General features: G+C 37.4%; 1 pseudogene; it reads left to right on the forward strand.

Annotated features, from left to right (window-relative positions):
* Nucleotides 1-7,818: 7,818 nt before the first annotated feature.
* On the forward strand, nt 7,819-8,069 carry LOC124520748 (40S ribosomal protein S27-like; annotated as a pseudogene).
* The last annotated feature ends 7,669 nt before the right edge of the window (nt 8,070-15,738 follow it).

Consider the following 15,738-nt stretch of genomic DNA (forward strand, 5'->3'; position numbering starts at 1 on the left):
GTGACTGAACGTCTATTTGCCCATATATTTTGGTTGATTATTTTTTTGTGAATAGCTTATTTTTTGACTTTTCACATTTTTTTCTTTTGGGTTGGTCTTTACCTTTTTAATTTGTAAGAATATTTAAATATTAAGGATATTAACTGTATATCTGCCATACACATTGCAAATATTCTTCCTTTGCTTTTCACATACTGTTTAGCATTGTGGTGTTTTGCATAGAGAGATTTCACGTTGCTGTATAGTTAAATCAGTTCATATTCACACTTATAATTTCTGGCCTTACTACTGTCCTCAAATCGCATATTTATTCTCCAAATGTTCTCCTGCACTTTTTATAGCTGTACTTACTGTGAAACTTTTAATTTATATGCAGTTTTAATCTATGCACGATGGGAAGTAGAGAGCAAATATAACCCAAAATTTTGGTGAATTAAATATTTGGTGAATTAACTTAGTTTTATAAATTTAAAAAAAATTCTTGGAACGTTACAATAGAAGGATCAGACTATGTTTAAAATATATTTATACTGAAAATTTTAAAAAAATATATAATCAGAAAACAAAAAATATGCCCTGCCTCTAGTTAGCTCTAATCTACATTGTGGGACAAGGGTATGGTCATCTAGGTAAAAGACATTCTATGCACTCTAAACATTACTGGGGGCAATGTTTTCTCCCTAGAGCAGGAGTCTCAACCTTGATTATACATTGGAATCACCTGCATTTTAAAATGCTGATGCCAGATCCCAGAGATTCTGATTTCACTGGCCTGAGCCTACCTATCTGGGATTTTAAAATCTCCCCAGGTGGTTATATAATGCACAGCTGAGGTTGAGACCACTGCATTAGAGCTTCTTCCTGATGTCTAACTGATATTATTTGCTAAAAGCTTAGCTATGATTGAAGTAAAGTTGTGTGTCTAAATTTTAGTACTAAAACCCTCCCATCTCTGAGCTATAATCTTAACTGAATACAGCCTGGAGAGACCCCTAGGACATTGGCATTGAGTTGGATATATTCTTTACCTTCTTCTGTGTACACTGTACAGACAATGAATTTAAGAGATCTGAAGAAGTGATGTGTCTAAAGAATTTTCCGAATAATTTCCAGTGAGAAAGCAAATTTAGCTCAGCATTTACCTTAGAAGTATGTGAATTTACCTTAAAATTATAACTATAGAAACTTACCTTAGAAGTATAACTTTCTACTATGATTTCTATGCAGATTCAAAACCAGGGACTTTTGTAAAAGCTTTGTAAAGCAAAATGTTGGCACTTCATGTTTCATTTTCCTTTTGGCATAAAGTAACAACATACCAATTATGGATTTTAGAGTGATTTTTTTTTCTGTATTTGTCATGAAATTTTTTTACAATGAATGCATATTACTTTTATCATTAGAAAAGATGTTATTTTTTAAACTAAAATTTACATTTACATTTACATCATATGATCAAAACTCTAAAAAGTATGCAGAAGGAAATGCATTTGTTATTAATTGTTGCCTCCAGATGGCTGAGACTATGAGCAATTAACTTTTTCCCTCTTGCTGTGTTTTTATATTTTCCAAATTTTCTGCCATAATCGCGTTACTTCTATAAAGGAAACATATTTAAACATTAAAAATTCACCATGGGCTCATAAATCACCCAAATATTCTCAATAAGTTTTATTTTATAAAACCAATACAACCATTTAAATAGTATTCTGGGGGCGCCTGGTTGGCTCAGTCAGTTAAGCATCAGACTTTGACTCAGGTCATGATCTTGTGGTCCAGGAGTTGGGCCTTGCATTGGACTCTGTGGTGACAGTTCAGAGCCTGGAGCCTCCTTCAGATTCTGTGTCTCCCTCTCTCTCTGCCCTTCCCCTGCTTGTGCTCTCTCTCTCTCAAAAATAAACATTAAAAATATAGTATTCTGTTAAAAATGATTTTATTTTATATTTTTGATTTAAATTCTTCACAATTTAAATAATTGTTTCATTCTCAAGGGGAGAAATTTTGTTTTTCTATCTTGATATTTCTATGCAAGGAGGTATCACCAGAAGCTCTTTTGGCATTCTTTCTCCTGTTTTGTTTTTTTCCTCCCCTTCTTCAAGCCTCTTTTTCTTTTTTTTAAAAAAATTTTTTTTTCAACGTTTATTTATCTTTGGGACAGAGAGAGGCAGAGCATGAACGGGGGAGGGGCAGAGAGAGAGGGAGACACAGAATCGGAAACAGGCTCCAGGCTCTGAGCCATCAGCCCAGAGCCTGACGCGAGGCTCGAACTCACGGACCGCGAGATCGTGACCTGGCTGAAGTCGGACGCTTAATCGACTGCGCCACCCAGGCGCCCCTCAAGCCTCTTTTTCAAAGAGGAGTTGCTAATGTGAAAGTCAGGTGTCAACTGGATCCTAGTTGCAGTCAACAGACTCACAAACTTGAGTCTGCCCCCCACCTCCTGCACTGCCCGCCTCATGGATTGGTCAGAGTTAGATGCCTTCCCTGATGTCTGGTCTCGTGTGACCAGGCTAGGAGGGGGACAGGCTGACTTGTCTGCTCTGTGGGCGCCTGGGTGGTTGTCAAGGCTGTTTGCAGTCCTCTGTTTTCAGTCTCTTTGTCCATCTAGCTCTTCATCCCAATAGTTCCCAAGGCTAGAAGGGGGGGGGGGGGGGAAGCGTGAAGCCTTATTTTGGTCTGAGTCCAAACCATATTTGCGAATCCATCTTCACCAGGGCATCTTGTAGGCTGAAACTTACTGCGCCTCCAGTAATAAGGGTTGTCACTGTTATCTCTATGTAGGTATCTGCGGGTTGTGTTTATGGGCTATTGGAGCAAAATCTAGAAGGGGAGTAGACCATGGAGTAGAGGAGGAGTAAACTGTTGGTACCCCCAGCTTCTCATACATTCTCCTAGAAGCATTTCATGGATGACATCCAGCAAATGTTTATGGGGTGTCTACCATGTGTAAAACCCTTTGGAGTGGACAAAGTCCTCAAAGAGTTCACAATCTAAGTGTGCATAAGTGTCTTTGTGGGTGAGCATGCTTGTCTGTGTGTGTATGTTGTTCAAACCTGCACTCAACTAATTATAATGCGGTGTAGTAAGTGGTAGAAGAAAAATTAGCAAAGAGCAGTAAGAATAGAGAGGAGGGGCATTTGACTCCTCCACTCCTTAGCTCATGCCAGACTTCCATTTTCAGTAGACAAGTGTTTGACAGCCTGTTATAGAAGTACATGACAACATGTCAAGAGATTTTGGTCTCAGTCTGTTCCACCACTAACTGGGATACCTTTTTTCTATGGGCCTCATTTTCCCTATTTTGGTAACAAAAGATGTTAGAGGTGGCTTTCCATTATTCCTTATAAAACGCTGTGATTGATTCCTTTCAGGGGATGAAAAATTAACTGTAATTTGCAATTCACTGCCAATCATAACACATATTATCTTTGAGTCAAAAGACATCCTAGAAGTCATCTGGTACAACACTCTTAATTCACAGAGAAGGAAGCCAGCACCTCCAGAAGGATAAGTGTTTTATCCAAGGTCAGAGCCATTATTGGTACCCAGGTTTCCTTACTTCAGTGCAGCCTGATGTTAGACTAGAAGAACAGAATTTGGTTAAGAGTTGCTGGACTAAATGCCCAGCAGAATTTGACCCAGTACAGTCAGCATAAAACAAATGTATGCAATCCAAGGGATTTCAGGTGAGATACATTCCCTTGAGCAATCAACTGGACATTCTTGGCAGGAGGCAGTAATGTGATTGGGGAAATATCTATGAATACCATTCTTTCTGTGCCCCAGAAATGTCACCCTTCTCAGGAATGTGACTAGCTGGGTGTTTAGAAACATTAAAAAGCATGTGAAATAGACTTCTAAGATAATGAAAAATTTCCTCTATTCATTTTAGAGTAAGTAGACTGTTTACAGTAGATTAAGTAAAAGGCATATTACTGGGTTTTGGTGAGCTTGGTGTTCTCTCTTGATTTGTTTCTCGATTTTATCAGTGACTTTTAGGTGAATGTTAAGTACAGAGTCAGTAACTGTGAATTGCTCCAAGCACTGTGTCATGCTGGAAAAAACAAAGGAACAGAGCCATCAAATGAAGTTCTGGTTTAAAAATAATTCTAGCAAAGATCAATTTGTTTAAATAGTAAGTGAGTCTAAGCACCAAATTCACTCCTGTGCCCTCTGACTTTGCTCTCAGTTGGCCTCCTCCTTGTACCCATCCAAGAACAGCATGGACAGCTGTGGTAGAAAACAGGGTGTGTCTCTGGCTATGGGGCTCAAATGCCACACACTAGATTCTCTCTCTCATCGTGGCATTTGAGGTTGAGATCCACACGTTGGCTTTGTTCCCTAGGCAGCTGGGAGGTTGTATAGGGTCACAGGGCTTCTCACATGGGTGCATGGCTTCCCCTTCCCAGTGGCCTCATTTCCTCTGAGGGTAGAAGCAATGCATTTCCATTCTCCTTTAGTATTCCTCAGAATTTTCCAAATGATGACGTGGGGTTTTACTTTGGGATGATGCTATATTTGGGCATGACTTGTATGGGGGAAAGGTACTTCACATAACCATCAGCTTCACAGAGGACTTTTCTGTTGTTGGGTTTTTGGAAACTATTTGTCTGTGGGTAGGTTTTTGAGTCTCTATTCACACACACACACACACACACACACACAAATGCATGCACACATACTGCAGGATGTTTTCATCTGTTTGTTTTTACTTTTAACTTGATAGTCATTCATTTCTTCACTTGACAAAGATATACTGAGTGCTTGCTCTGTGCCAGTAACTATCTCTTTATTAACAAGATGTACGTTTGGTCATGTGACTTAGCAATCTGATAAGAGTACTTTGGAGTAGTTCCCTCTGCAATAATTAACTTTAAATAAAAATAAGCCAGTCATCCACATGAAAAGATGCTCAACATCACTCATCATCAGGGGAATACAAATCAAAACTACAATGAGATAGCACCTCAAACCTGTCAGGATGGCTAAAATAAAAAACACAAGAAACAACAGCTGTTGGCGAGGATGCAGAGAAAGGGGAACCCTCTTAAACTGTTGGAAGGAATGTGAACTGGGGCAGCCATTCTGGAAAATAGTATGGAAGTTCCTCAAAAAGTTAAAAATAGAACTATCTTATGATCCAACACATGCACACCCAAAGAACACAAAATACTAATTCAAAAGGATAGATGCACCCTAGTGTTTGTAGCATTATTTATAATAGCCAAATTATGGAAACAGCTCAAAAGTCCATCAACTGATGAATGGATAAAGGTGATATATATATATATATATATATATATATATATATATATATATTCCTTATATATATATATTCCTACACACACACACACACACACACACACACACACACACACACACACACCATGGAATATTATCCAGCCATAAAAAAGAATGAAATCTTGCCATTTGCAACAACATGGATGGAGCTAAAGAATATTATGTTAAGCAAAAATAAGTCAGCCAAAGAAAGACAAATACCATATGATTTCACTCATGGGTGGAATTTAAGAAACAAAACAAATGATCGTAAGAAAAAAAAGAGAGAGAGAGGCAGACCAAGAAAGAGACTCTTAACTGTAGAGAACAAACTGATGATCACCAGAGAGGAGATGGGTGAGGGATGAGTGAAATAGGTGATGGGGATTAAGGAGTGCTTGTCTTGGTGAGCACCCGGTGATATTTGGAAGTGTTGAATCACTAGATTTAGTTTTTATACTTAAAACTAATATTACACTGTATATTAACTAACTGGAATTTAAGTAAAAACTTAAAAAGAATAAGCCAGTCATTAAGCAATAATAATTTTAGAGAGTCATAAAAGGAAATGGGAAATGTATCCAAGGGCTATTCCCAGCATCGGCTTTCTTATTTGTGTGATCATGAGTTTATTAATGTACTTGCTCGTCTCCTAAGAGTGAAGGAGTTCTTTGGCATCGGAAGTAGAATGTGATTCCTATGGTGCTGCAAGAATGATTCAAACTACACCAATCCCTTCAGATAAATGCCAGGCCTACTATAAATATTTTTCAAATCCAGAAGACCTCATACATGAATTATCACTGATACATTCAAAAATGATTTCTAACTTTTGATTCGATGCTTTTGGTATATCTCTCAGTAAATGTAAAAGATAAAAAATTATGTTTTTCCTCATAAATGTAAAAATTTTTAATTTACAGCCACAATTCCTGCCTTTATCTTTTGATCCCTAGCCAATCTAATTCAGATTTGACTACCCTCTTGGGGGCTATGTTTTCTATTCAGGCATTTACTTTTTCTCAAAGAATGGTGAATCAGGAGATCATTTGTTCTTGTTGAAGACTCAGATGTGGATAAAGATGATTATATATCTAGGGGCGCCTGAGTGGCTCAGTCAGTTAAGTGTCCAACTCCTGATTTCAGCTCATGTCATGATGTCATGGTTCATAAGACTGGACCCTGAGTTGGGCTCTGTGCTGGTGTGGAGTCTGCTTGGGATTCTCTCTTTCCCTCTGCCCCTCCCCCACTCATGTATGTACACTGTCAAAATAAACATTAAAAAAGATTATTATATAACTAATATTTCCTATACATGAAACATTCCACATGGAAATTTGTTTTAAAGCTCCATAATCATATTACATTACTAGGTTAACACTTACCTGAGGAAAAATAAAATATTTAACAGTATTAAGACAAGCTTGACAGGAAGTGATGGAAAGTCTCATCTTGAAGAGACACAGTGGTGGGCCAACTCCAAATATTCTCAAGAGAAATTTTAAAGGAAATGCTTTAGTAAACCTGTACCTATACATAAAAAATAGACTAAAAAACTACTTCAGGTGGAAATATGAAATTATCATATAAAACAGTATTAAGTGTATGTTTCCACCCACACATGCCTAATTTCAATAATTATGTCAAGTAACCATGTCCTTTCTCAGTAATTGTCAGGGAAAAACTGTCCTGTCAAGGCTTCTTTATGTTTCTCCTCCTATGTTGGAAATATGTAATATGTTGGATACAAATTAATTTGCTAATAATGGGGAAGATAGAGATTTGAAATTTTAAACCAAGCATCCTTTGGAGAATCATTCCATCTTATGTCTCAGGTTTTAAATAGAATGTATGGGGGTGCCTGGGTGGCTCAGTCAGTTGAGCGTCCGACTTCGGCTCAGGTCATGATCTCACAGTCTGTGAGTTCGAGCCCGCATCGGGCTCCATGCTGACAGCTCAGAGCCTGGAGCCTGTTTTGGATTCTGTGTCTCCCTCTCTCTCTGACCCTCCCCCATTCATGCCCTGTCTCTCTCTGTCTCAAAAATAAATAAACATTAATAAAAAAAAATTAAAAAAAATTAAATAAATAGAATGTATGTTTTGGACTCCTGAATGTTCTTGACATGAACTATTGAGGCTACAATGACGAATCCTTACCTGTGAGGTCTTGAATTCCAGATGGAATTTTGAGTAGTTTAAATGTGGCTCTGTTGGAAGCAGAGAAACATTCTAAGGGAATTCCATTATTTTAATTTTTAAAAATATTTATTTTCAAGGGGGAGGGGGGGAGAGAGAGAGAGAGAGAGAGAGAGAGAGAGAGAGAGACACACACACAGAATCTGAAGCAGGCTCCAGGTTCTGAGATGTCGGCAAAAAGCCTGCTGCAGGGCTCGAACTCATGAACCACAAGATCATGACCTGAGCCAAAGATGGACACTTAACCGACTGAGCCACCCAGGTGCACCTTACTAAGTTTGTTTTAAAATTACAACTTTAGCCTTAAAGATTGGGACTGGCTGGGAATGCGAAAGGATCAACATGGCTTTGGCTAGAGATTTACTACACTGTCCTTGGAAGAAGAAAAGAAAAAACATAAAAAGAAACGGTTAGTTCAAAGCCCAAACTCCTATTTTATGGATGTAAAATGTCTAGGTTATTACAAGATTATCACAGTTTTCAGCCATGCTCAGATGGTTCTTTGTGTAGGCTGTTCAACAGTGTTGGACCAGCCAACAGGAGGGAAGGCCAGACTCACAGAAGGGTGCTCATCTAGAAGAAAGCAACACTAATGATCCACATAACCTCTTGAATTTGTGTTATATTGCAGAACGCCTTATCAGTTCAGTAATTCAAGTCACTCTACCAAGATAATTAAATTATGTTTAATTTTTTAAAGTATACAACAGTGACCTATTTTGGTGTCAGTTTTTCAATGAAGTTTGGATTATGGGCAAAAAATAAATACATAAAATTACAATTTACACAACCAAATCTTAACTTAAAAAGGAAGGAACACTCATAAACTTACTGCTTATTCAAATAAATCACTATCAGTTTTTCTGTGTCTTTTATCTGTTTTACAAAAATAATAAGTACTATAATTGTAGGACAGATAAGCATTTGCATTTTTTCTATTAATACTGCAACAAATATTTCCCTTTTAATGAGTATATGATATTCTCATAATTTCTTAACTATTTCTGGTATTGTAAATGAACACTCTTTCTAATTTTTGCTACCATGAGTAATATTACAATACCTTTTTGTATGATTATAACTTCTTTTTTTTGTGGAGAGATTATTCCTTTAGGGAGAAATTGCCAAGTGTGAGATTACACGGTCACCGCCTATGAATATTTTTATGGCTCTAAAATGTGTTGCCAAATTGCTTGCTAAAAGAGTTGTACCAAATGCAAGTTGGCTTTTAAAGGTCAGACTTATTTTGATACAAGATCAACATATGTGTTATATTAAACTGACCACTTATCTAACTGGTGAGAAATAAAAAATATTATTTCCTAATATATAAAATAAGAATATAAGCCAGGAATCATGCCAAAGTCTGCTACATTGTGAGTGGGCCAGGCAATCACAAATCTCAGTTCTGTTCATTTTGGTCATAATTATAAAGTGGATCCCTTCTGGAAGTTATACTTTGGACAAGCTATAGCCTAAGGCCCAGATAAGATAATCTCAATGCTTCTTTTTGCCTCAGCACACGTGGGAGGACTGAGGCCATCATTTTACTTGTTTATATGCATAGTGAGCTCAATTTTATATTGTAATTTCCTTCATTTGAGAGGATTAAGAATGAAGATGATAGTTCCCAAACTCCCTGGAAGCAATGTAATTTTCCTTTCAATAAATAAGGCAGTCAGATTCTGATGGATAGTTTAAAAATACCACCCACAAATTTTATCTGTACAATGCCACAGTTGTATAATTTTGTTATTCTTGGTTTAGTAGATATATTTAATGAAAGGGCTAAAATGAATACATGAATGCATCCAGGGAAACTGGAGCCACAGGTGACCTATGAGAGAATGAATCCTTTCCGTGGCATAGATTTAATTCGGGTGAGCTATCATAGGATCTGAGATTCAAGTGTTTAAACAATTGTTCCAAGATGTCTTGGTCTCAGCAAAAGTGACTAAATCTCTTCCTCTCTTCTTTCTCCAATATATGTAAAGTCTTTGTGTAGAGTTTGGAATAACACCATTTATTGGTTATGCCACAAACACTTGCATTCATTCTTCAGGTTGTTTTCTTACATTCACATTTGACTTCCCTGTCTTGAGTACTGAATTAAACTTCCTTGATGGTCAGGACATCTATTTATTTAATGTAATGGCTGCCTCTTTTTCTTATTATCTCCAGGCACATCTTTATGGATCACTGAAAAAGACTACTTCATTTCTCAAACAACACAACCAGCAGCCAGAGGGACCTTATCAGGTGGAATTCTCAACATAGGGGAGACACCAAGAAGTTGGCAAAAGAGAATAGGAGGATGGATAGGGTAACTCATATTTTCCTGTTGGTGCCCTGGTCGCAGGAGCTGGCATGGGGGATGGTGCCCATCTTGGCATTTTTAGCAAAATAAAAGAAGTCCTAGAGACTAGTGGCTTAGGCACAAGTTCTAGAGTCAGACAGACTTGGAGCGTATGTCTATTTCAATCACTCGATACCATTTCCATCACTCAACAGCTCTGAGACTTTGGGTCAGATCCTTAGCTTCTCCAACTTCAGATTTACCTTCCATAAAATGTAATTAATGTCTACTTTTCATAGGGCCAGTTAGAGGTTTTCTTTTCCAGTCTTTTTCCTGATGTGGCTCCTGACTGATGGCTGATATTTGGTAGCTGATATTTGAGAAAAAAACATGACTATGTGTCTTACTTTAAATTTTACATCTGGTATTGTGGGAGAAACACATTAGACTTTGGATTCATTGAAAAAACCTCCTTATATAATGAAATATTTAGTAAGGCTGCAGGATATTAAGTCCATATATAAAACTCAATTTTATTTCCATAAAGGAGCAACAAACAAATAGAAAATAAAATTGGGGGTGCCTGAGTGGCTCAGTCGGTTAGGCATCCGACTTGGGCTCAGGTCATGATCTCGGGGTCTATGAGTTCAAGTCCCAAGTCAGGCTCTCTGCTGACAGCTCAGAGCCTGGAGCCCACTTCGGATTCTGTGTCTCTCTCTGCCCTTCCCCAGCCACGCTCTGTCTCTCTGTCTCTCAAAAATAAACATTAAAAAAAATTTTAAAAAAAGAGAAGAAAATTGAAAAACTATTCATGTATAGGAACATTCAAGAACATAAAATACAAATAAATTTAACAAAAGATATGTAAAGCTCTACACTGGAAAGTGAAAAACATTGATGAGAGAAAATAAAGAAGACTTAAAATAAATGGAGAAATATAGACTGTTCATAGACTGGAAGACTTATTATTGTTACGATGTCGTTCTCTCCAAATTGAAGTATATATTCAGTATATACATATGTGGAGAAAAATAAACCTCTACTCCAACCTCACATAATATACAAAAATTAATAAAGATGAATCACAAACCCTAACATAAAAGCTAAAACTCTAAAGTGCCTAGAAAAAAACATCAGAATATATTGAGCCTGGAATAAGCAATAACTTATTTGAAAAAACACATACAAAAGATGTAACCATAAAGAAAAAAATTAATAACTTGGACTTCATCAGACTTAAAATCTTTTGCTCATCAGTGACACTATTAAGAAAATGAATGGACAAGACATGGCTTGGGAGAAAATATTTGTAATACACAGAGCTGATATACATATTTATATATTTGAAATACACAGATATGAATTTATATCCAGAATATAAAGAACTATAAATTAAAAAATTAAAAAAAATTTTTTTAAAAACCCAATAAAGAAATGGGCAAAAGATACAAATAGACAACTGACAAAAGGTGAATCATCAATTAACATAAGAAGAGATGGTCAACACCATCATTCATCAGGGAAACGCAAATTAAAATTACAATGTGATGTTAAGTCACACTTATTAAAATATTTAAAATTAAAAAGATGGACAATACTAGATGTGGGTGAGGATGTGGGAGAACCAGAACTCACATGTGTTGCTGGTAAGAGCACAAAATGGAGCAGCCCCTTTGGGAAAAATGTTTGGCAGCTTCTTATGAAGTTAAACATAGTTAAACCCTAACCTATGAACCAGAAATTAGGTATTAACTAAACAGAAATAAAAACATTCATTGAGCCAAACCTAAAAACAATCCAAATGTCCATCAATAGGTGAATGGATAAACAAATTGTGATATATTCATACTAAAGAATACTCCTAGCAATAAAAAAGAAAGAAGTACCAATACATGCAACATGGCCGAATGTCAAAAAACATGTTGAACAAAAGAAGTCAGATACAAAAGCGAACCTACTGTATGACTGCATTCATATCAAATTCAAGAACAGATAAAACTGAACTATGATAGAAACTAGAACAACGGTTGCCTGTGGATGGGGGTGGGACTGACTGGAGAGAGCACAAGGGAAAATTTGGTGGTACTGCAAACATTTTACATCTTGGTCATAGTGTTTGTTAAATGTGTACATACATTTACCAACATCAGACTTTGCGCACAAGATCTGTTCTCTTTACATAAATTTTATTTTACTTTATTTTATTTTTGGAAAGACAGAGAGAGAGAGAGAGTGCATGTGAACAGAGAAAATGGGAGGGGGGGAGAGGGAGAGAGAGAGAGAGAGAAAGAGAGAGAGAGAATCCCAAGCAAGCTCCACGCCCAGCACAGAGCCCAATGTGGGGCTCGGTCCCATGACTGTGAGATCATGACCCGAGCCAAAATCAAGAGTGGGATGCCCAACCAATGGATCCACTCAGGCACCCCTGCATGAATTTTATTTTAATAAAAACAAAAAATGAATGCATCTAAATTAGAAGTCAGGCTGGGAAAACCAAATGAAAGCAATATTAATTTATTTTAGTTCTCTGGTGTTTGAAAATTTAAAAATATATCATTTACTGAAATATTTTCTACCATCTATCCTTCCAATTTTAAGTGGTAAACTATGATTATTTACCCCCAAATAATTTCTCTCCTTGGAGGTAGGAGAAAGAAGATACTGTTTCACAGTTTTATAAATACAATAAGAACAAAGGAAGAACGGCAAACTGTGGTTTGCATTTTCATTAGTTTCCAACAAGTAGTTTGAAAGACATGAAGTTTACAGCGTCTCTAGCACTCCCATCAGCCTTCGAACGCTCTGTACTTAATAACAACTATGCGTCTTACAGATTCGTCGGAACTCAAGGTCAGGGGAAAGATTGTACCGTGGATGATTTAACATAAAAAGCCAGAGGTTCTTTCCCTAAACCTTACCATTTTTAGAAGTTAAAAATACCTGAGAGAATGACGACGGAGGTATTGCTGGAGAAGGTCGTCAAGAGGATCTGACCGCCAGTTCACCCGCGGGCGGGACCACGCAGTTAGAGGCTCCTCACCTCCTGTCCTGGACTTGGAATATACGTTCCGCTCATGGTTCCCATAGCCGGAGCCATTTCAAAGATGCAACCTTGAGAGAGCAAAGTGTTGTTGAGACTATCTGTACAATACATGTGAGAGAACCCAGGTAAGGCTTCTGTATAAACTCTTAACATTTTGGCGAGGGAGTGCAGAGGTGCACTCGTCTTGCAGCCTCCTGTGTTAAGCCTCCTATGTAAGTTTCCTTGCTTATTAAAACTGCCTCCTCCCTAGCTTATCCTAAAATGTGTGTAAAAAGCAGGTATTTTACGATAAAATTGTGCAGTGCATGTTCTATGTGGAATTCAGAGGAAAACCCAGATTCAGTGATTAACAATGCCAAAAATGCAAGTAATTAGCCATCGTTCAAGTAAAATTGTGGTGCCATTTCTCTTTTGTGGCGTTTTAGACCTTTGTTGCCCCCAAATTCCATTTTATTGGAAATCCATTTTCCACCTGGTCTTTCTTGACATGGTTTTTTCCCCCTACTTTAAATAGATTCTAAGATTCTGAATTTCAGGAGTAACAACAACAGTAACAAAAAAACTGCCACCTGTCAATCTCGAGTGGCCTGCCTCTTTCTTCTGTCTCTCCTAGCCCAGGATGCGTGTACAAGGGCCAGTTTCAAATTTCACCCAAGAAACTCCTCAGGTTGCAAACAAACAGGCATGCTGAGATTATGTAAATAAATGCAATGCAGTCTAAAATGAGCTGTTCTTTTAGATTTAAATTTTGTTGCTGCCTCATAGAATTATAAATTATAGATTATAGATTGCTCTGCTCTTCTTTTTTATTTGTTCAGTTTCTGGAGTCTTGTTTCTTCCTCTTGGTCAGAGGAACCTTTCTAGGTGACTGGGGTGGACTTAACTGAAAAGTGGAGAGTGGGCAGGATTCCTCTTTTACTCTTGTTTACCAAGTGCTTTTTAAAATCTGATTTCATTTGGTAGAAGTATGGCATTAACTGATGTGTGCGTTAAGTATAGCATTGCTTCCCTGGAGAGTGGATAGTGACTCCTTTCTTTTTCTTAAAAAAAAAATAGACTGTTTTTCATAAAAGCAGTTTTAGGGTCACAGAAAAATTGTGCAGAAAGTACAGAGAATTGCTGTATTCCTCCCCACCCCGCCCTCGGTTTCCCTATTATTAATACCTTGCATTGGTGTTCTACATTTGTTATAATTGATGAGCCAATATTGATACATTGTTATTATTATTAACTGAAGTCCATAGTTTAGAGTTCACTCTTGTACATTATAGGGGTTTGGACAAATATATAATTATGTAATGGCATGTATCCACCATTATTGTATCATACAGAATAGTTTTACTGCCCTAAAAATCTTTTGTGCTCCCCCTGTTCATCTCTCTCCACCCCAACCCCTGACCACCACTGATCTTTTTACTGTTTCCACAGTTTTGCCATTTCTAGATGTTATAAAGTTGAATTCATGTAGTATGTAGCTTTTCAGATTGGCTCCTTTCACTTAGCAATACGCATTTATGATTTCTCATGTTTTTAGTGGCTTGATGGTTCATTTTATTCCTGAATAATATTCTATTGTATGGCTATACCACAGTTTATTTATCCATTCTTCTCTTGAAGGACATCTTGGTTGCTTTGAACCGTAGGCAATTATGAATAAAGCTTGCTATAAATATTTGTAGGTTCTCTTTGTGGACATAAGTTTTCAGCTCATTGGGGTAAATACTAAGGAGCACAATTGCCCTTCTTTTTCAATAAAACTTTTACATCTCTTATTTATATCTTGATAAATTATAATTTGCCTTTTGTGGCTAACTCTTGTGACTGTGTCTCTCCCAATTTCTTCCCCTTGAAACCATTTCAGTTTTTGCCACATATGAATCCCAAGAATGCCAGACACATGCCAACAGCTTTCTCTTTGAAAAGCAAAAAAAAATGTTTTCAAACTTGTAGGAACTACACTGATTCACCTTGCAGTCATTGATAGAGGTAGTCCATGAAATAGTTTGTTTCTGCAGGTGGATGTTAAGTGCTAATAGTTACTCTTAGCAAAATACACTGTCTTGTCACTTCTGGTTCCTGCAGTCATATACACACGTGTAGTTAAGTTTTGCTCTTTCTTTTAATGATGCCCCAGCCTGTTTATTCTGATCAAAACCACTGCTCACAAGGAGACAATAATGACTTTAGAGTTCATATACTCTGAATTGTGTGTGATACTGGGAAAATCTCTCAGCCTTTCTGATCTCCAGTGTCCTCGTTTGTGAAATGGACCAATAATATCCACCTGGCGAGGTGATGTGGAAGATTGGAGGTGATGTGAATAAAGCATCTACTTCCTATATGCCTGGCTCATTGGGAGCAATCTGTAGATGATGTGGTGGTGGTGATAATTAATAGCAGCTGTGCATATAGCAAATAGGTAGCCCGGGAGAATTAGATGCTTTGTGGTTCAGTAGGAAAGTTTTATCTGGAAAGTAAGAAGGGTGACCAACACATATAACCATGTCTCCCGATAGTCCCCCCCCCCGTTTCCTACTGATGTCCAGGTATGCTTAAAAACATTCAGAGATGTCTCCTTGCCATTAATGCCTAATTCTCTTACTGACCTGCCAGCAGGTCCCATTGAGCTGTGTCCCATGAGGATCTAATAAAAAAGCATTTCTTTCCTTTGTCCACTTTGTCCACTCTTGTTCCACATTCTCTTGTCAGCGTGCTTCTTCCTCCCGATGCTTATCTGAGATTTCCTGTGTATCACACAAAGCTTCACTGCATGCTCCAGTCCACAGTTTGTTGCTGTTGCCCCTTCCTTCCTGACACCAGAATAATTGGTGACTGGCCATTCATTAGCTCATACTCATAAACTATATTTTGTTGTTGTTAATCCACCTAAGCAAGCTCTTGAACTTAGGGGACCATGACTTCT

The sequence above is a fragment of the Lynx rufus genome, unplaced genomic scaffold (genome assembly GCF_022079265.1).
Source record: "Lynx rufus isolate CCGP_SWC_20201006 ecotype Redwood Valley unplaced genomic scaffold, mLynRuf1.p SCAF_3, whole genome shotgun sequence".
Taxonomy (NCBI): domain Eukaryota; kingdom Metazoa; phylum Chordata; class Mammalia; order Carnivora; family Felidae; genus Lynx; species Lynx rufus.